Raw genomic sequence first — 22,826 nt, forward strand, 5'->3', positions numbered from 1 at the left:
GTAACTCTGTGAGATGATTTCACAGAACACAAAGAAGTTTCTCAGAAAGCTTCCTTCTCTTTGTTATCGGAGGATATTTCCTTTGGCCCTATAGTCTTCAAAGGGATCCGAAATATCTGTTCTCAGATTCCACAGAAATAAGGCTAGCAAAGAGATCCACGAAATACAGATGTAACTCTGTGAGTGGAAGTCACACATCACAGAGCAGTTTCTCAGAAAGCTTCTTTCCAGATTTCATCTGAGGATATTTCCTTTTTCACCATAGCCCTCTATGGGCTTCCAAATATCACTTTGAAAATTCCAAAAGAACTGTCTTAGCAAAAGGCTTCTTGAGGGGAAAGCTGTAACTCTGTGAGATGATTTCACAGAACACAAAGAAGTTTCTCAGAAATCTTCTTTTTTTGTGTTATCTGAGGATATTTCCTTTGGCCCTATAGTCTTCAGAGGGATCAGAAATATCTGTTCTCAGATTCCACAGAAAAAAGGCGAGCAAAGAGATCCACGAAATACAGATGTAACTCTGTGAGATTAATTAACAGAACACTAAGCAGTTTCTCACAAAGCTTCTTTCCAGATTTCATCTGAGGATATTTCCTTTTTCACCATAGCCCACTTTGGGCTTCCAAATGTAACTTTGCCAATTCCACAAGAACTGTCTTAGCTAAAGGCTTCTTGAGGGGAAAGCTGTAACTCTGTGAGATGATTTCACAGAACACAATGTAGTTTCTCAGAAAACTTCTTTCTCTTTGTTATCGGAGGATATTTACTATGGCCCTATAGTCTTCAAATGGATCCGAAATATCTGTTCTCAGATTCAACAGAAATAAGGCTAGCAAAGAGATCCACGAAATACAGATGTAACTCTGTGAGATTAATTAACAGAACACTAAAAGTTTCTCAGAAAGCTTCTTTCCAGATTTCATCTGAGGATATTTCCTTTTTCACCATAGCCCTCTACGGGCTTCCAAATATCCCTTTGCCAATTCCACAAGAACTGTCTTAGCGAAAGGCTTCTTGAGGGGAAAGCTGTAACTCTGTGAGATGATTTCACAGAACACAAAGAAGTTTCTCAGAAAGCTTCTTTCTCTTTGTTATCGGAGGATATTTCCTTTGGCCCTATAGTCTTCAAAGGGATCCGAAATATCTGTTCTCAGATTCCACAGAAATAAGGGTAGCAAAGAGATCCACGAAATACAGATGTAACTCTCTGAGATGAATTAACAGAACACTAAGCAGTTTCTCAGAAAGCTTCTTTCCAGATTTCATCTGAGGATATTTCCTTTTTCACCATAGCCCGTTATGGGCTTCCAAATATCACTTAGCCAATTCCACAAGAACTGTCTTAGCGAAAGGCTTCTTGAGGGGAAAGCTGTAACTCTGTGAGATGATTTCACAGGACACATAGAAGTTTCTCAGAAAGCTTCTTTATCTATGTTATCGGAGGATATTTCCTTTGGCCCTACAGTCTTCAAAGGGATCCGAAATATTTGTTCTCAGATTCCACAGAAATAAGGCTAGCAAAGAGATCCACGAAATACAGATGTAACTCTGTGAGTGGAAGTCACACATCACAGAGCAGTTTCTCAGAAAGCCTCTTTCCAGATTTCATCTGAGGAGATTTCCTTTTTCACTATAGTCCTCCATGGGCTTCAAAATATCACATTGCCAATTCCACAAGAACTGTCTTAGCGACAGGCTTCTAGAACGGGAAAGCTGAAACTCTGTGAGAAGATTTCACAGAACACAGAGAAATTTGTCAGAAAGCTTCTTTCTCTTTGTTATCGGAGGATATTTCCTTTGGCCCTCGAGTCTTCAAAGGGATCCGAAATATCTGTTCTCAGATTCCACAGAAATAAGGCTAGCAAAGAGATCCATGAAATACAGAGGTAACTCTGTGAGTGGAAGTCACACATCACAGAACATTTTTTCAGAAAGGTTCTTTCCAGATTTCATCTGAGGATATTTCCTTTTTCACCATAGCCCTCTATGGGCTTCCAAATATCACTTTGCCAATTCCACAAGAACTGTCTTATCGAAAGGCTTCTTGAGGGGAAAGCTGTAACTCTGTGAGATGATTTCACAGAACACAAAGAAGTTTCTCAGAAAGCTTCTTTCTCTTTGTTATCGGAGGATATTTCCTTTGGCCCTATAGTCTTCAAAGGGATCCGAAATATCTGTTCTCAGATTCCACAGAAATAAGGCTAGCAAAGAGATCCACGAAATACAGATGTAACTCTGTGAGTGGAAGTCACACATCACAGAGCAGTTTCTCAGGAATCTTCTTTCCAGATTTCATCTGAGGATATTTCCTTTTTCACCATAGCCCTCTATGGGCTTCCAAATATCACTTTGAAAATTCCAAAAGAACTGTCTTTGCAAAAGGCTTCTTGAGGGGAAAGCTGTAACTCTGGGAGATGATTTCAAAGAACACAAAGAAGTTTCTCAGAAATCTTCTTTTTTTGTGTTATCTGAGGATATTTCCTTTGGCCCTGTAGTCTTCAGAGGGATCAGAAATATCTGTTCTCAGATTCCACAGAAAAAAGGCGAGCAAGAGATCCACGAAATACAGATGTAACTCTGTGAGATTAATTAACAGAACACTAAGCAGTTTCTCACAAAGCTTCTTTCCAGATTTCATCTGAGGATATTTCCTTTTTCACCATAGCCCACTTTGGGCTTCCAAATGTAACTTTGCCAATTCCACAAGAACTGTCTTAGCTAAAGGCTTCTTGAGGGGAAAGCTGTAACTCTGTGAGATGATTTCACAGAACACAAAGTAGTTTCTCAGAAAACTTCTTTCTCTTTGTTATCGGAGGATATTTACTATGGCCCTATAGTCTTCAAATGGATCCGAAATATCTGTTCTCAGATTCAACAGAAATAAGGCTAGCAAAGAGATCCACGAAATACAGATGTAACTCTGTGAGATTAATTAACAGAACACTAAAAGTTTCTCAGAAAGCTTCTTTCCAGATTTCATCTGAGGATATTTCCTTTTTCACCATAGCCCTCTACGGGCTTCCAAATATCCCTTTGCCAATTCCACAAGAACTGTCTTAGCGAAAGGCTTCTTGAGGGGAAAGCTGTAACTCTGTGAGATGATTTCACAGAACACAAAGAAGTTTCTCAGAAAGCTTCTTTCTCTTTGTTATCGGAGGATATTTCCTTTGGCCCTATAGTCTTCAAAGGGATCCGAAATATCTGTTCTCAGATTCCACAGAAATAAGGGTAGCAAAGAGATCCACGAAATACAGATGTAACTCTCTGAGATGAATTAACAGAACACTAAGCAGTTTCTCAGAAAGCTTCTTTCCAGATTTCATCTGAGGATATTTCCTTTTTCACCATAGCCCATTATGGGATTCCAAATATCACTTTGCCAATTCCACAAGAACTGTCTTAGCGAAAGGCTTCTTGAGGGGAAAGCTGTAACTCTGTGAGATGATTTCACAGGACACATAGAAGTTTCTCAGAAAGCTTCTTTATCTATGTTATCGGAGGATATTTCCTTTGGCCCTACAGTCTTCAAAGGGATCCGAAATATTTGTTCTCAGATTCCACAGAAATAAGGCTAGCAAAGAGATCCACGAAATACAGATGTAACTCTGTGAGTGGAAGTCACACATCACAGAGCAGTTTCTCAGAAAGCCTCTTTCCAGATTTCATCTGAGGAGATTTCCTTTTTCACTATAGTCCTCCATGGGCTTCAAAATATCACACTGCCAATTCCACAAGAATTATCTTAGCGAAAGGCTTCTAGAACGGGAAAGCTGAAACTCTGTGAGATGATTTCACAGAACACAGAGAAATTTGTCAGAAAGCTTCTTTCTCTTTGTTATCGGAGGATATTTCCTTTGGCCCTAGAGTCTTCAAAGGGATCCGAAATATCTGTTCTCAGATTCCACAGAAATAAGGCTAGCAAAGAGATCCATGAAATACAGAGGTAACTCTGTGAGTGGAAGTCACACATCACAGAACATTTTTTCAGAAAGGTTCTTTCCAGATTTCATCTGAGGATATTTCCTTTTTCACCATAGCCCTCTATGGGCTTCCAAATATCACTTTGCCAATTCCACAAGAACTGTCTTATCGAAAGGCTTCTTGAGGGGAAAGCTGTAACTCTGTGAGATGATTTCACAGAACACAAAGAAGTTTCTCAGAAAGCTTCTTTCTCTTTGTTATCGGAGGATATTTCCTTTGGCCCTATAGTCTTCAAAGGGATCCGAAATATCTGTTCTCAGATTCCACAGAAATAAGGCTAGCAAAGAGATCCACGAAATACAGATGTAACTCTGTGAGTGGAAGTCACACATCACAGAGCAGTTTCTCAGGAATCTTCTTTCCAGATTTCATCTGAGGATATTTCCTTTTTCACCGTAGCCCTCTATGGGCTTCCAAATATCCCTTTGCCAATTCCACAAGAACTGTCTTAGCGAAAGGCTTCTTGAGGGGAAAGGTGTAACTCTGTGAGATGATTTCACAGAACACAAAGAAGTTTCTCAGAAAGCTTCTTTCTCTTTGTTGTAGGGGGATATTTCCTTTGGCCCTATAGTCTTCAAAGGGATCCGAAATATCTGTTCTCAGATTCCACAGAAATAAGGCTAGCAAAGAGATCCACGAAATACAGATGTAACCCGGTAAGTGGAAGTCACACATCGCAGAGCAGTTTCTCAGAAAGCTTCTTTCCAGATTTCATTTGAGGATATTTCCTTTTTCACCTTAGCCCTCTATGGGCTTCGAAATATTACTTTGCCAATTCCACAAGAACTGTCTTAGCGAAAGGCTTCTTGAGCGGAAAGCTGTAACTCTGTGAGATGATTTCATAGAATACAAAGAAGTTTCTCAGAAAGCTTCTTTCTCTTTATTATCGGAGGATATTTCCTTTGGCCCTATAGTCTTCAAAGGGATCCGAAATATCTGTTCTCAGGTTCCACAGAAATAAGGCTACCAACGTGATCCACGAAATACGGATGTAACTCTGTGAGTGGAAGTCACACATCACAGAGCAGTTTCTCAGAAAGTTTCTTTCCAGATTTCATCTGAGGATATTTCCTTTTTCACCATAGCCCTCTATGGGCTTCGAAATATCACTGTGCCAATTTCACAAGAACTGTCTTAGCGAAAGGCTTCTTGAGGGGAAAGCTGTAACTCTGTGAGATGATTTCACAGAACACAAAGAAGTTTCTCAGAAAGCTTCTTTCTCTTTGTTATCGGAGGATATTTCCTTTGGCCCTATAGTCTTCAAAGGGATCCGAAATATCTGTTCTCAGATTCCACAGAAATAAGGGTAGCAAAGAGATCCACGAAATACAGACGTAACTCTCTGAGATGAATTTACAGAACACTAAGCAGTTTCTCAGAAAGCTTCTTTCCAGATTTCATCTGAGGATATTTCCTTTTTCACCATAGCCCGTTATGGGCTTCGAAATATCACTTTGACAATTCCACAAGAACTGTCTTAGCGAAAGGCTTCTTGAGGGGAAAGCTGTAACTCTGTGAGATGATTTCACAGGACACATAGAAGTTTCTCAGAAAGCTTATTTATCTATGTTATCGGAGGATATTTCCTTTGGCCCTACAGTCTTCAAAGGGATCCGAAATATCTGTTCTCAGATTCCACAGAAATAAGGCTAGCAAAGAGATCCACGAAATACAGATGTAACTCTGTGAGTGGAAGTCACACATCACAGAGCAGATTCTCAGAAATCTTCTTGCCAGATTTCATCTGAGGTTATTTCCTTTTTCACCATAGCCATCCTTGGGCTTCCAAATATCACTTTGCCAATTCCACAAGAACTGTCTTAGCGAAAGGCTTCTAGAACGGGAAAGCTGAAACTCTGTGAGATGATTTCACAGAACACACAGAAATTTGTCAGAAAGCTTCTTTCTCTTTGTTATCGGAGGATATTTCCTTTGGCCCTAGAGTCTTCAAAGGGATTCGAAATATCTGTTCTCAGATTCCACAGAAATAAGGCTAGCAAAGAGATCCATGAAATACAGAGGTAACTCTGTGAGTGGAAGTCACACATCACAGAACATTTTTTCAGAAAGGTTCTTTCCAGATTTCATCTGAGGATATTTCCTTTTTCACCATAGCCCTCTATGGGCTTCCAAATATCACTTTGCAAATTCCACAAGAACTGTCTTAGCGAAAGGCTTCTTGAGGGGAAAGCTGTAACTCTGTGAGATGATTTCACAGAACACAAAGAAGTTTCTCAGAAAGCTTCTTTCTCTTTGTTATCGGAGGATATTTCCTTTGGCCCTATAGTCTTCAAAGGGATCCGAAATATCTGTTCTCAGATTCCACAGAAATAAGGCTAGCAAAGAGATCCACGAAATACAGATGTAACTCTGTGAGTGGAAGTCACACATCACAGAGCAGTTTCTCAGAAAGCTTCTTTCCAGATTTCATCTGAGGATATTTCCTTTTTCACCATAGCCCTCTATGTGCTTCCAAATATCACTTTGCCAATTCCAAAAGAACTGTCTTAGCAAAAGGCTTCTTGAGGGGAAAGCTGTAACTCTGTGACATGATTTCACAGAACCCAAAGAAGTTTCTCAGAAATCTTCTTTTTTTGTGTTATCTGAGGATATTTCCTTTGGCCCTATAGTCTTCAGAGGGATCAGAAATATCTGTTCTCAGATTCCACAGAAAAAAGGCGAGCAAAGAGATCCACGAAATACAGATGTAACTCTTTGAGATTAATTAACAGAACACTAAGCAGTTTCTCACAAAGCTTCTTTCCAGATTTCATCTGAGGATATTTCCTTTTTCACCATAGCCCACTTTGGGCTTCCAAATGTAACTTTGCCAATTCCACAAGAACTGTCTTAGGTAAAGGCTTCTTGAGGGGAAAGCTGTAACTCTGTGACATGATTTCACAGAACACAAAGTAGTTTCTCAGAAAACTTCTTTCTCTTTGTTATCGGAGGATATTTACTATGGCCCTATAGTCTTCAAATGGATCCGAAATATCTGTTCTCAGATTCAACAGAAATAAGGCTAGCAAAGAGATCCACGAAATACAGATGTAACTCTGTGAGATTAATTAACAGAACACTAAAAGTTTCTCAGAAAGCTTCTTTCCAGATTTCATCTGAGGATATTTCCTTTTTCACCATAGCCCTCTACGGGCTTCCAAATATCCCTTTGCCAATTCCACAAGAACTGTCTTAGCGAAAGGCTTCTTGAGGGGAAAGCTGTAACTCTGTGAGATGATTTCACAGAACACAAAGAAGTTTCTCAGAAAGCTTCTTTCTCTTTGTTATCGGAGGATATTTCCTTTGGCCCTAGAGTCTTCAAAGGGATCCGAAATATCTGTTTTCAGATCTCACAGAAATAAGGCTAGCAAAGAGATCCAAAAAAAACAGATATAACTCTGTGAGTGGAAGTCACACATCACAGAGCAGTTTCTCAGAAAGCTTCTTGCCAGATTTCATCTGAGGATATTTCCTTTTTCACCATAGCCCTCTATGGGCTTCCAAATATCACTTTGCCAATTCCACAAGAACTGTCTTAGCGAAAGGCTTCTTGAGGGTAAAGCTGTAATTCTGTGAGATGATTTCCAGAACACAAAGAAGTTTCTCAGAAAGCTTCTTTCTCTTTGTTATCGGAGGATATTTCCTTTGGCCCTATAGTCTTCAAAGGGATCCGAAATATCTTTTCTCAGATTCCACAGACATAAGGCTAGCAAAGAGATCCACGAAATACAGATGTAACTCTGTGAGTGGAAGTCACACATCACAGGGCAGTTTCTCAGAAAGCTTCTTTCCAGATTTCATCTCAGGATATTTCCTTTTTCACCATAGCCGTCTATTGGCTTCCAAATATCACTTTGCCAATTCCACAAGAACTGTCTTAGCGAAAGGCTTCTTGAGGGGAAAGCTGTAACTCTGTGAGATGATTTCACAGAACACAAAGAAGTTTGTCAGAAAGCTTCTTTCTCTTTGTTATCGGAGGATATTTCCTTTGGCCCTAGAGTCTTCAAAGGGATCCGAAATATCTGTTCTCAGATTCCACAGAAATAAGGCTAGCAAAGAGATCCATGAAATACAGATGTAACTCTGTGAGTGGAAGTCACACATCACAGAACATTTTTTCAGAAAGCTTCCTTCCAGATTTCATCTGAGGATATTTCCTTTTTCACCATAGCCCTCTATGGGCTTCCAAATATCACTTTGCCAATTCCACAAAAACTGTCTTAGCGAAAGGCTTCTTGAGGGGAAAGCTGTAACTCTGTGAGATGTTTTCACAGAACACAAAGAAGTTTTTCCGAAAGCTTCTTTCTCTTTTTGATCGGAGGATATTTCCTTGGGCGCTATAGTCTTCAAACGGATCCGAAATATCTGTTTTCAGATTCCACAGAAATAAGGCTAGCAAAGAGATACACGAAATACAGATGAAACTCTGTGAGTTGAATTTACAGAACACTAAGCAGTTTCTCAGAAAGCTTCTTTCCAGATTTCATGTGAGGATATTTCCTTTTTCACCCTAGCCCTCTATGGGCTTCCAAATATCACTCTGCCAATTCCACAAGAACTGTCTTCGCGAAAGGCTTCTTGAGGGGAAAGCTGTAACTCTGTAAGATGATTTCACGTAACACAAAGAAGTTTCTCAGAAAGCTTCTTTTTCTTTGTTATCGGAGGATATTTCCTTTGGCCCTATAGTCTTCAAAGTGATCCGAAATATCTCTTCTCAGATTCCACAGAAATAAGGCTAGCAAAGAGATCCACGAAATACAGATGTAACTCTGTGAGTGGAAGTCACACATCACAGAGCAGTTTCTCAGGAATCTTCTTTCCAGATTTCATCTAGGGATATTTCCTTTTTCACCTTAGCCCTGTATGGGCTTCCAAATATCACTTTGCCAATTCCACAAGAACTGTCTTAGCGAAAGGCTTCTTGAGGGGAAAGGTGTAACTCTGTGAGATGATTTCACAGAACACAAAGAAGTTTCTCAGAAAGCTTCTTTCTCTTTCTTGTAGGGGGATATTTCCTTTGGCCCTATAGTCTTCAAAGGGATCCGAAATATCTGTTCTCAGATTCCACAGAAATAAGGCTAGCAAAGAGATCCACAAAATACAGATGTAACCCGGTAAGTGGAAGTCACACATCACAGAGCAGTTTCTCAGAAAGCTTCTTTCCAGATTTCATCTGAGGATATTTCCTTTTTCACCTTAGCCCTCTATGGGCTTCGAAATATTACTTTGCCAATTCCACAAGAACTGTCTTAGCGAAAGGCTTCTTGAGCGGAAAGCTGTAACTCTGTGAGATGATTTCATAGAACACAAAGAAGTTTCTCAGAAAGCTTCTTTCTCTTTATTATCGGAGGATATTTCCTTTGGCCCTATAGTCTTCAAAGGGATCCGAAATATCTGTTCTCAGGTTCCACAGAAATAAGGCTACCAAAGTGATCCACGAAATACGGATGTAACACTGTGAGTGGAAGTCACACATCACAGAGCAGTTTCTCAGAAATTTCTTTCCAGATTTCATCTGAGGATATTTCCTTTTTCACCATAGCCCTCTATGGGCTTCGAAATATCACTGTGCCAATTTCACAAGAACTGTCTTAGCGAAAGGCTTCTTGAGGGGAAAGCTGTAACTCTGTGAGATGATTTCACAGAACACAAAGAAGTTTCTCAGAAAGCTTCTTTCTCTTTGTTTTCGGAGGATATTTCCTTTGGCCCTATAGTCTTCAAAGGGATCCGAAATATCTGTTCTCAGATTCCACAGAAATAAGGCTAGCAAAGAGATCCACGAAATACAGATGTAACTCTCTGAGATGAATTAACAGAACACTAAGCAGATTCTCAGAAAGCTTCTTTCCAGATTTCATCTGAGGATACTTCCTTTTTCACCATAGCCCGTTATGGGCTTCCAAATATCACTTTGCCAATTCCACAAGAACTGTCTTAGCGAAAGGCTTCTTGAGGGGAAAGCTGTAACTCTGTGAGATGATTTCACAGGACACATAGAAGTTTCTCAGAAAGCTTCTTTATCTATTTTATCGGAGGATATTTCCTTTGGCCCTACAGTCTTCAAAGGGATCCGAAATATCTGTTCTCAGATTCCACAGAAATAAGGCTACCAAAGAGATCCACGAAATACAGATGTAACTCTGTGAGTGGAAGTCACACATCACAGAGCAGATTCTCAGAAATCTTCTTGCCAGATTTCATCTGAGGTTATTTCCTTTTTCACCATAGCCATCCTTGGGCTTCCAAATATCACTTTGCCAATTCCACAAGAACTGTCTTAGCGAAAGGCTTCTAGAACGGGAAAGCTGAAACTCTGTGAGATGATTTCACAGAACACACAGAAATTTGTCAGAAAGCTTCTTTCTCTTTGTTATCGGAGGATATTTCCTTTGGCCCTAGAGTCTTCAAAGGGATTCGAAATATCTGTTCTCAGATTCCACAGAAATAAGGCTAGCAAAGAGATCCATGAAATACAGAGGTAACTCTGTGAGTGGAAGTCACACATCACAAAACATTTTTTCAGAAAGGTTCTTTCCAGATTTCATCTGAGGATATTTTCTTTTTCACCATAGCCCTCTATGGGCTTCCAAATATCACTTTGCCAATTCCACAAGAACTGTCTTAGCGAAAGGCTTCTTGAGGGGAAAGCTGTAACTCTGTGAGATGATTTCACAGAACACAAAGAAGTTTCTCAGAAAGCTTCTTTCTCTTTTTTATCGGAGGATATTTCCTTTGGCCCTATAGTCTTCAAAGGGATCCGAAATATCTGTTCTCAGATTCCACAGAAATAAGGCTAGCAAAGAGATCCACGAAATACAGATGTAACTCTGTGAGTGGAAGTCACACATCACAGAGCAGTTTCTCCGAAAGCTTCTTTCCAGATTTCATCTGAGGATATTTCCTTTTTCACCATAGCCCTCTATGGGCTTCCAAATATCACTTTGCCAATTCCAAAAGAACTGTCTTAGCAAAAGGCTTCTTGAGGGGAAAGCTGTAACTCTGTGAGATTTTTTCACAGAACACAAGGAAGTTTCACAGAAAGCTTCTTTCTCTTTGTTATCGGAGGATATTTCCTTTGGCCCTATAGTCTTCAGAGGGATCAGAAATATCTGTTCTCAGATTCCACAGAAAAAAGGCGAGCAAAGAGATCCACGAAATACAGATGTAACTCTTTGAGATTAATTAACAGAACACTAAGCAGTTTCTCACAAAGCTTCTTTCCAGATTTCATCTGAGGATATTTCCTTTTTCACCATAGCCCACTTTGGGCTTCCAAATGTAACTTTGCCAATTCCACAAGAACTGTCTTAGGTAAAGGCTTCTTGAGGGGAAAGCTGTAACTCTGTGAGATGATTTCACAGAACACAAAGTAGTTTCTCAGAAAACTTCTTTCTCTTTGTTATCGGAGGATATTTACTATGGCCCTATAGTCTTCAAATGGATCCGAAATATCTGTTCTCAGATTCAACAGAAATAAGGCTAGCAAAGAGATCCACGAAATACAGATGTAACTCTGTGAGATTAATTAACAGAACACTAAAAGTTTCTCAGAAAGCTTCTTTCCAGATTTCATCTGAGGATATTTCCTTTTTCACCATAGCCCTCTACGGGCTTCCAAATATCCCTTTGCCAATTCCACAAGAACTGTCTTAGCGAAAGGCTTCTTGAGGGGAAAGCTGTAACTCTGTGAGATGATTTCACAGAACACAAAGAAGTTTCTCAGAAAGCTTCTTTCTCTTTGTTATCGGAGGATATTTCCTTTGGCCCTAGAGTCTTCAAAGGGATCCGAAATATCTGTTTTCAGATCTCACAGAAATAAGGCTAGCAAAGAGATCCAAAAAAAACAGATATAACTCTGTGAGTGGAAGTCACACATCACAGAGCAGTTTCTCAGAAAGCTTCTTTCCAGATTTCATCTGAGGATATTTCCTTTTTCACCATAGCCCTCTATGGGCTTCCAAATATCACTTTGCCAATTCCACAAGAACTGTCTTAGCGAAAGGCTTCTTGAGGGTAAAGCTGTAATTCTGTGAGATGATTTCACAGAACACAAAGAAGTTTCTCAGAAAGCTTCTTTCTCTTTGTTATCGGAGGATATTTCCTTTGGCCCTATAGTCTTCAAAGGGATCCGAAATATCTTTTCTCAGATTCCACAGACATAAGGCTAGCAAAGAGATCCACGAAATACAGATGTAACTCTGTGAGTGGAAGTCACACATCACAGGGCAGTTTCTCAGAAAGCTTCTTTCCAGATTTCATCTCAGGATATTTCCTTTTTCATCATAGCCGTCTATTGGCTTCCAAATATCACTTTGCCAATTCCACAAGAACTGTCTTAGCGAAAGGCTTCTTGAGGGGAAAGCTGTAACTCTGTGAGATGATTTCACAGAACACAAAGAAGTTTGTCAGAAAGCTTCTTTCTCTTTGTTATCGGAGGATATTTCCTTTGGCCCTAGAGTCTTCAAAGGGATCCGAAATATCTGTTCTCAGATTCCACAGAAATAAGGCTAGCAAAGAGATCCATGAAATACAGATGTAACTCTGTGAGTGGAAGTCACACATCACAGAACATTTTTTTCAGAAAGCTTCCTTCCAGATTTCATCTGAGGATATTTCCTTTTTCACCATAGCCCTCTATGGGCTTCCAAATATCACTTTGCCAATTCCACAAGAACTGTCTAAGCGAAAGGCTTCTTGAGGGGAAAGCTGTAACTCTGGGAGATGATTTCACAGAACACAAAGAAGTTTCTCAGAAAGCTTCTTTCTCTTTGTTGTAGGGGGATATTTCCTTTGGCCCTGTAGTCTTCAAAGGGATCCGAAATATCTGTTCTCAGATTCCACAGAACTAAGACTAGCAAAGAGATCCACGAAATACAGATGTAACCCGGTAAGTGGAAGTCACACATCACAGAGCAGTTTCTCAGAAAGCTTCTTTCCAGATTTCATCTGAGGATATTTCCTTTTTCACCTTAGCCCTCTATGGGCTTCGAAATATTACTTTGCCAATTCCACAAGAACTGTCTTAGCGAAAGGCTTCTTGAGCGGAAAGCTGTAAGTCTGTGAGATGATTTCATAGAAGACAAAGAAGTTTTTCAGAAAGCTTCTTTCTCTTTATTATCGGAGGATATTTCCTTTGGGCCTATAGTCTTCAAAGGGATCCGAAATATCTGTTCTCAGGTTCCACAGAAATAAGGCTACCAAAGTGATCCACGAAATACGGATGTAACTCTGTGAGTGGAAGTCACACGTCACAGAGCAGTTTCTCAGAATGTTTCTTTCCAGATTTCATCTGAGGATATTTCCTTTTTCACCATAGCCCTCTATGGGCTTCGAAATATCACTGTGCCAATTTCACAAGAACTGTCTTAGCGAAAGGCTTCTTGAGGGGAAAGTTGTAACTCTGTGAGATGATTTCACAGAACACAAAGAAGTTTCTCAGAAAGCTTCTTTCTCTTTGTTATCGGAGGATATTTTCTTTGGCCCTATAGTCTTCAAAGGGATCCAAAATATCTGTTCTCAGATTCCACAGAAATAAGGCTAGCAAAGAGATCCACGAAATACAGATGTAACTCTCTGAGATGAATTAACAGAACACTAAGCAGTTTCTCAGAAAGCTTCTTTCCAGATTTCATCTGAGGATATTTCCTTTTTCACCATAGAGCGTTATGGGCTTCCAAATATCACTTTGCCAATTCCACAAGAACTGTCTTAGCTAAAGGCTTCTTGAGGGGAAAGCTGTAACTCTGTGAGATGATTTCACAGGACACATAGAAGTTTCTCAGAAAGCTTCTTTATCTATGTTATCGGAGGATATTTCCTTTGGCCCTACAGTCTTCAAAGGGATCCGAAATATCTGTTCTCAGATTCCACAGAAATAAGGCTAGCAAAGAGATCCACGAAATACAGATGTAACTCTGTGAGTGGAAGTCACACATCACAGAGCAGATTCTCAGAAATCTTCTTGCCAGATTTCATCTGAGGTTATTTCCTGTTTCACCATAGCCATCCTTGGGCTTCCAAATATCACTTTGCCAATTCCACAAGAACTGTCTTAGCGAAAGGCTTCTAGAACGGGAAAGCTGAAACTCTGTGAGATGATTTCACAGAACACACAGAAATTTGTCAGAAAGCTTCTTTCTCTTTGTTATCGGAGGATATTTCCTTTGGCCCTAGAGTCTTCAAAGGGATTCGAAATATCTGTTCTCAGATTCCACAGAAATAAGGCTAGCAAAGAGATCCATGAAATACAGAGGTAACTCTGTGAGTGGAAGTCACACATCACAGAACATTTTTTCAGAAAGGTTCTTTCCAGATTTCATCTGAGGATATTTCCTTTTTCACCATAGCCCTCTATGGGCTTCCAAATATCATTTTGCCAATTCCACAAGAACTGTCTTAGCGAAAGGCTTCTTGAGGGGAAAGCTGTAACTCTGTGAGATGATTTCACAGAACACAAAGAAGTTTCTCAGAAAGCTTCTTTCTCTTTGTTATCGGAGGATATTTCCTTTGGCCCTATAGTCTTCAAAGGGATTCGAAATATCTGTTCTCAGATTCCACAGAAATAAGGCTAGCAAAGAGATCCACGAAATACAGATGTAACTCTGTGAGTGGAAGTCACACATCACAGAGCAGTTTCTCAGAAACCTTCTTTCCAGATTTCATCTGAGGATATTTCCTTTTTCACCATAGCCCTCTATGGGCTTCCAAATACCACTTTGTCAATTCCAAAAGAACTGTCTTAGCAAAAGGCTTCTTGAGGGGAAAGCTGTAACTCTGTGAGATGATTTCACAGAACACAAAGTAGTTTCTCAGAAAACTTCTTTCTCTTTGTTATCGGAGGATATTTACTATGGCCCTATAGTCTTCAAATGTATCCGAAATATCTGTTCTCAGATTCAACAGAAATAAGGCTAGCAAAGAGATCCACGAAATACAGATGTAACTCTGTGAGATTAATTAACAGAACACTAAAAGTTTCTGAGAAAGCTTCTTTCCAGATTTCATCTGAGGATATTTCCTTTTTCACCATAGCCCTCTACGGGCTTCCAAATATCCCTTTGCCAATTCCACAAGAACTGTCTTAGCGAAAGGCTTCTTGAGAGGAAAGCTGTAACTCTGTGAGATGATTTCACAGAACACAAAGAAGTTTCTCAGAAAGCTTCTTTCTCTTTGTTATCGGAGGATATTTCCTTTGGCCCTAGAGTCTTCAAAGGGATCCGAAATATCTGTTTTCAGATCTCACAGAAATAAGGCTAGCAAAGAGATCCAAAAAAAACAGATGTAACTCTGTGAGTGGAAGTCACACATCACAGAGCAGTTTCTCAGAAAGCTTCTTTCCAGATTTCATCTGAGGATATTTCCTTTTTCACCATAGCCCTCTATGGGCTTCCAAATATCACTTTGCCAATTCCACAAGAACTGTCTTAGCGAAAGGCTTCTTGAGGGTAAAGCTGTAATTCTGTGAGATGATTTCACAGAACACAAAGAAGTTTCTCAGAAAGCTTCTTTCTCTTTGTTATCGGAGGATATTTCCTTTGGCCCTAGAGTCTTCAAAGGGACCGAAATATCTTTTCTCAGATTCCACAGACATAAGGCTAGCAAAGAGATCCACGAAATACAGATGTCACTCTGTGAGTGGAAGTCACACATCACAGGGCAGTTTCTCAGAAACCTTCTTTCCAGATTTCATCTCAGGATATTTCCTTTTTCACCATAGCCGTCTATTGGCTTCCAAATATCACTTTGCCAATTCCACAAGAACTCTCTTTGCGAAAGGCTTCTTGAGGGGAAAGCTGTAACTCTGTGAGATGATTTCACAGAACATAAAGAAGTTTCTCAGAAAGCTTCTATCTCTTTGTTATCGGAGGATATTTCCTTTGGCTCTATAGTCTTCAAAGGGATCCGAAATATCTCTTCTCAGATTCCACAGAAATAAGGCTAGGAAAGAAATCCACGAAATACAGATGTAACCCTGTGAGTGTAAGTCACACATCACAGAGCAGTTTCTCAGAAAGCTTCTTTCCAGATTTCCTCTGAGGATATTTCCTTTTTCACCATAACCCTCTATGGGCTTCCAAATATCACTTTGCCAATTCCACAAGAACTGTCTTAGCGAAAGGCTTCTTGAGGGGAAAGCTGTAACTCTGTGAGATGATTTCACAAAACACAAAGAAGTTTCTCAGAAAGCTTCTTTCTCTTTGTTATCGGAGGATATTTCCTTTGGCCTTAGAGTCTTCAAAGGGATCCGAAATATCTGTTCTCAGATTCCACAGAAATAAGGCTAGCAAAGAGATCCATGAAATACACATGTAACCCTGTGAGTGGAAGTCACACATCACAGAGCAGTTTCTCAGAAAGCTTCTTTCCAGATTTCATCTGAGGATATTTCCTTTTTCACCATAGCCCTCTATGGGCTTCCAAATATCACTTTTCCAATTCCACAAGAACTGTCTTAGCGAAAGGCTTCTTGAGGGGAAAGCAGTAACTCTGTGAGATGATTTCACAAAACACAAAAGTTTCTCAGAAAGCTTCTTTCTCTTTGCTATCGGAGGATATTTCCTTTGGCCCTATAGTCTTCAAAGGGATCCGAAATATCTGTTCTCAGATTCCACAGAAATGAGGCTAGCAAAGAGATCCACGAAATACAGATGTAACTCTGTGAGATGAATTAACAGAACACTAAGCAGTTTCTCAGAAACTTCTTTCCAGATTTCATCTGAGGCTATTTACTTTTTCACCATAGCCCTCTATGGGCTTCCAAATATCACTTTTCCAATTCCACAAGAACTGTCTTAGCGAAAGGCTTCTTGAGGGAAAAGCTGTAGCTCTGTGAGATGATTTCACAGAACACAAAGAGGTTTCTCAGAAATCTTCTTTCTCGTTGTTATCGGAGGATATTTCCTTTGGCCCTATAGTCTTAAAAGGGATCCGAAATATCTGTTCTCAGATTCCACAGAAATAAGGCTAGCAAAGAGATCCACGAAATACAGATGTAACTCTGTGAGTGGAAGTCACACATCACAGAGCAGTTTCTCAGAAAGCTTCTTTCCAGATTTCATCTGAGGATATTTCCTTTTTCAGCATAGCCCTCTATGGGCTTCCAAATATCACTTTGCCAATTCCACAAGAACTGTCTTAGCGAAAGGCTTCTTGAGGGGAAAGCTGTAACTCTGTGAGATGATTTCACAGAACACAAAGAAGTTTCTCAGAAAGCTTCTTTCTCTTTGTTATCAGAGGATATTTTCTTTGGCCCTAGAGTTTTCAAAGGGATCCGAAATATCTGTTCTCAGATTCCACAGAAATAAGGCTAGGAAAGAGATCCACGAAATACAGATGTAACTCTGTGAGTGGAAGTCACATATCACAGAGCAGTTTCTCAGAAAGCTTCTTTCCAGATTTCATCTGAGGATATTTCCTTTTTCACCATAGCCCTCTAGGGGCTTCCCAATATCACTTTGCCAATTCCACAAGAACTGTCTTAGCGAAAGGCTTCTTGAGGGGAAAGCTGTAACTCTGTGAGATGATTTCACAGAACACAAAGAAGTTTCTCAGAAAGCTTCTTTCTCTTTGTTATCGCAGGATATTTGCTTTCCCCTATAGTCTTCAAAGGGATCCGAAATATCTGTTGTCAGATAACACAGAAATAAGGCTAGCAAAGAGATCCACGAAATACAGATGTAACTCTGTGAGATGAATGAACAGAACAGTAAGCAGTTTCTCAGAAACTTCTTTCCAGATTTCATCTGAGGATATTTCCTTTTTCAACATAGCCTTCTATGGGCTTCCAAATATTACTTTGCCAATTCCACAAGAACTGTCTTGGCGAAAGGCTTCTTGAGGGGAAAGCTGTAACACGGTGAGATGATTTCACAGAACACAAAAAAGTTTCTCAGAAAGCTTCTTTCTCTTTGTTATCGGAGGATATTTCTTTGGCCCTATAGTCTTCAAAGGGATCCGAAATATCTGTTCTCAGGTTCCACAGAAATAAGGCTAGCAAAGAGATCCAGGAAGTACAGAAGTAACTATGTGAGTGGAAGTCCCACATCACAGAGCAGTTTCTCAGAAAGCTTCTTTCCAGATTTCATCTGAGGATATTTCCTATTTCACCATAGCCCTCTATGGGCTTCCAAATATTACTGTGCCATTTCCACAAGAACTGTCTTAGCGAAAGGCTCCTTGAGGGGAAAGCTGTAACTCTGTGAGATGATTTCACAGAACACAAAGAAGTTTCTCAGAAAGCTTCTTTCTCTTTGTTATCGGAGGATATTTCCTTTGGCCTTAGAGTCTTCAAAGGGATCCGAAATATCTGTTCTCAGATTCCACAGAAATAAGGCTAGCAAAGAGATCCATGAAATACACATGTAACCCTGTGAGTGGAAGTTACACATCACAGAGCTGTTTCTCAGAAAGCTTCTTTCCAGATTTCATCTGAGGATATTTCCTTTTTCACCATAGCCCTCTATGGGCTTCCAAATATCACTTTTCCAATTCCACAAGAACTGTCTTAGCGAAAGGCTTCTTGAGGGGAAAGCAGTAACTCTGTGAGATGATTTCACAAAACACAAAAGTTTCTCAGAAAGCTTCTTTCTCTTTGCTATCGGAGGATATTTCCTTTGGCCCTATAGTCTTCAAAGGGATCCGAAATATCTGTTCTCAGATTCCACAGAAATGAGGCTAGCAAAGAGATCCACGAAATACAGATGTAACTCTGTGAGATGAATTAACAGAACACTAAGCAGTTTCTCAGAAACTTCTTTCCAGATTTCATCTGAGGCTATTTACTTTTTCACCATAGCCCTCTAAGGGCTTCCAAATATCACTTTTCCAATTCCACAAGAACTGTCTTAGCGAAAGGCTTCTTGAGGGAAAAGCTGTAGCTCTGTGAGATGATTTCACAGAACACAAAGAGGTTTCTCAGAAATCTTCTTTCTCGTTGTTATCGGAGGATATTTCCTTTGGCCCTATAGTCTTAAAAGGGATCCGAAATATCTGTTCTCAGATTCCACAGACATAAGGCTAGCAAAGAGATCCACGAAATACAGATGTCACTCTGTGAGTGGAAGTCACATATCACAGAGCAGTTTCTCAGAAAGCTTCTTTCCAGATTTCATCTGAGGATATTTCCTATTTCACCATAGCCCTCTATGGGCTTCCAAATATTACTTTGCCATTTCCACAAGAACTGTCTTAGCGAAAGGCTTCTTGAGGGGAAAGCTGTAACTCTGTGAGATGATTTCACAGAACACAAAGAAGTTTCTCAGAAAGCTTCTTTCTCTTTGTTTTCGGAGGATATTTCCTTTGGCCCTAGAGTCTTCAAAGGGATCCGAAATGTCTGTTCTAAGATTCCACAGAAATAAGGCTAGCAAAGAGATCCACGAAATACAGATGAAACTCTCTGAGTGGAAATCACACATGACAGAGCAGTTTCTCAGAAAGCTTCTTTCCAGATTTCATCTGAGGATATTTCGTTTTTCACCGTAGCCCTCTATGGGCTTCCAAATATCACTTTGCCAATTCCACAAGAACTGTCTTAGCGAAAGGCTTCTTGAGGGGAAAGCTGTAACTCTGTGAGATGTTTTCACAGAACACAAAGAAGTTTCTCCGAAAGCTTCTTTCTCTTTGTGATCGGAGGATATTTCCTTTGGCGCTATAGTCTTCAAAGGGATCCGAAATATCTGTTTTCAGATTCCACAGAAATAAGGCTAGCAAAGAGATCCACGAAATACAGATGAAACTCTGTGAGTTGAATTTACAGAACACTAAGCAGTTTCTCAGAAAGCTTCTTTCCAGATTTCATGTGAGGATATTTCCTATTTCACCATAGCCCTCTATGGGCTTCCAAATATCACTTTGCCAATTCCACAAGAACTGTCTTCGCGAAAGGCTTCTTGAGGGGAAAGCTGTAACTCTGTAAGATGATTTCACAGAACACAAAGAAGTTTCTCAGAAAGCTTCTTTTTCTTTGTTATCGGAGGATATTTCCTTTGGCCCTAAAGTCTTCAAAGGGATCCGAAATATCTCTTCTCAGATTCCACAGAAATAAGGCTAGCAAAGAGATCCACGAAATACAGATGTAACCCGGTAAGTGGAAGTCACACATCACAGAGCAGTTTCTCAGAAAGCTTCTTTCCAGATTTCATCTGAGGATATTTCCTTTATCACCTTAGCCCTCTATGGTCTTCGAAATATTACTTTACCAATTCCACAAGAACTGTCTTAGCGAAAGGCTTCTTGAGCGGAAAGCTGTATATCTGTGAGATGATTTCATAGAACACAAAGAAGTTTCTCAGAAAGCTTCTTTCTCTTTATTATCGGAGGATATTTCCTTTGGCCCAATACTCTTCAAAGGGATCCGAAATATCTGTTCTCAGGTTCCACAGAAATAAGGCTACCAAAGTGATCCACGAAATACGGATGTAACTCTGTGAGTGGAAGTCACACATCACAGAGCAGTTTCTCAGAAAGTTTCTTTCCAGATTTCATCTGAGGATATTTCCTTTTTCACCATAGCCCTATATGGGGTTCGAAATATCACTGTGCAAATTCCACAAGAACTGTCTTAGCGAAAGGTTTCTTGAGGGGAAAGCTCTAACTCTGTGAGATGATTTCACAGAATACAAAGAAGTTTCTCAGAAAGCTTCTTTCTCTTTGTTATCGGAGGATATTTCCTTTGGCCCTATAGTCTTCAAAGGGATCCGAAATATCTGTTCTCAGATTCCACAGAAATAAGGCTAGCAAAGAGATCCACGAAATAAAGATGTAACTCTGTGAGATGAATTAGCAGAACACTAAGCAATTTCTCAGAAACTTGTTTCCAGATATCATCTGAGGATATTTCCTTTTTCACCATAGCCCTCTATGGGCTTCCAAATATCACTTTGCCAATTCCACAAGAACTGTCTTAGCGAAAGGCGTCTTGAGGGGAAAGCTGTAACTCTGTGAGATGATTTCACAGAACACAAAGAAGTTTCTCAGAAAGCTTCTTTCTCTTTGTTATCGGAGGATATTTCCTTTGGCCCTATAGTCTTCAAAGGGATCCGAAATATCTGTTCTCAGATTCCACAGAAATAAGGCTAGGAAAGAAATCCACGAAATACAGATGTAACCCTGTGAGTGTAAGACACACATCACAGAGCAGTTTCTCAGAAAGCTTCTTTAAAGATTTCCTCTGAGGATATTTCCTTTTTCACCATAGCCCTCTATGGGCTTCCAAATATCACTTTGCCAATTCCACAAGAACTGTCTTAGCGAAAGGCTTCTTGAGGGGAAAGCTGTAACTCTGTGAGATGATTTCACAAAACACAAAGAAGTTTCTCAGAAAGCTTCTTTCTCTTTGTTATCGGAGGATATTTCCTTTGGCCTTATAGTCTTCAAAAGGATCCGAAATATCTGTTCTCAGATTCCACAGAAATAAGGCTAGCAAAGAGATCCATGAAATACACATGTAACCCTGTGAGTGGAAGTCACACATCACAGAGCAGTTTCTCAGAAAGCTTCTTTCCAGATTTCATCTGAGGATATTTCCTTTTTCACCCTAGCCCTCTATGGGCTTCCAAATATCACTTTGAAAATTCCAAAAGAACTGTCTTAGCAAAAGGCTTCTTGAGGGGAAAGCTGTAACTCTGTGAGATGATTTCACAGAACACAAAGAAGTTTCTCAGAAATCTTCTTTTTTTGTGTTATCTGAGGATATTTCCTTTGGCCCTATAGTCTTCAGAGGGATCAGAAATATCTGTTCTCAGATTCCACAGAAAAAAGGCGAGCAAAGAGATCCACGAAATACAGATGTAACTCTGTGAGATTAATTAACAGAACACTAAGCAGTTTCTCACAAAGCTTCTTTCCAGATTTCATCTGAGGATATTTCCTTTTTCACCATAGCCCACTTTGGGCTTCCAAATGTAACTTTGCCAAATCCACAAGAACTGTCTTAGCGAAAGGCTTCTTGAGGGGAAAGCTGTAACTCTGTGAGATGATTTCACAGAACACAAAGAAGTTTCTCAGAAAACTTCTTTCTCTTTGTTATCGGAGGATATTTACTATGGCCCTATAGTCTTCAAATGGATCCGAAATATCTGTTCTCAGATTCCACAGAAATAAGGCTAGCAAAGAGATCCACGAAATACAGATGTAACTCTGTGAGATTAATTAACAGAACACTAAAAGTTTCTCAGAAAGCTTCTTTCCAGATTTCATCTGAGGATATTTCCTTTTTCACCATAGCCCTCTAAGGGCTTTCAAATATCCCTTTGCCAATTCCACAAGAACTGTCTTAGCGAAAGGCTTCTTGAGGGGAAAGCTGTAACTCTGTGAGATGATTTCACAGAACACAAAGAAGTTTCTCAGAAAGCTTCTTTCTCTTTGTTATTGGAGGATATTTCCTTTGGCCCTAGAGTCTTCAAAGGGATCCGAAATATCTGTTTTCAGATCTCACAGAAATAAGGCTAGCAAAGAGATCCAAAAAAAACAGATGTAACTCTGTGAGTGGAAGTCACACATCACAGAGCAGTTTCTCAGAAAGCCTCTTTCCAGATTTCATCTGAGGATATTTTCTTTTTCACCATAGCCCTCTATGGGCTTCCAAATATCACTTTGCCAATTCCACAAGAACTGTCTTAGCGAAAGGCTTCTTGAGGGTAAAGCTGTAATTCTGTGAGATGATTTCACAGAACACAAAGAAGTTTCTCAGAAAGCTTCTTTCTCTTTGTTATCGGAGGATATTTCCTTTGGCCCTATAGTCTTCAAAGGGATCCGAAATATCTTTTCTCAGATTCCACAGACATAAGGCTAGCAAAGAGATCCACGAAATACAGATGTAACTCTGTGAGTGGAAGTCACACATCACA

This window comes from Macaca fascicularis, chromosome 8 (assembly GCF_037993035.2).
Source record: "Macaca fascicularis isolate 582-1 chromosome 8, T2T-MFA8v1.1".
Lineage (NCBI taxonomy): Eukaryota > Metazoa > Chordata > Mammalia > Primates > Cercopithecidae > Macaca > Macaca fascicularis.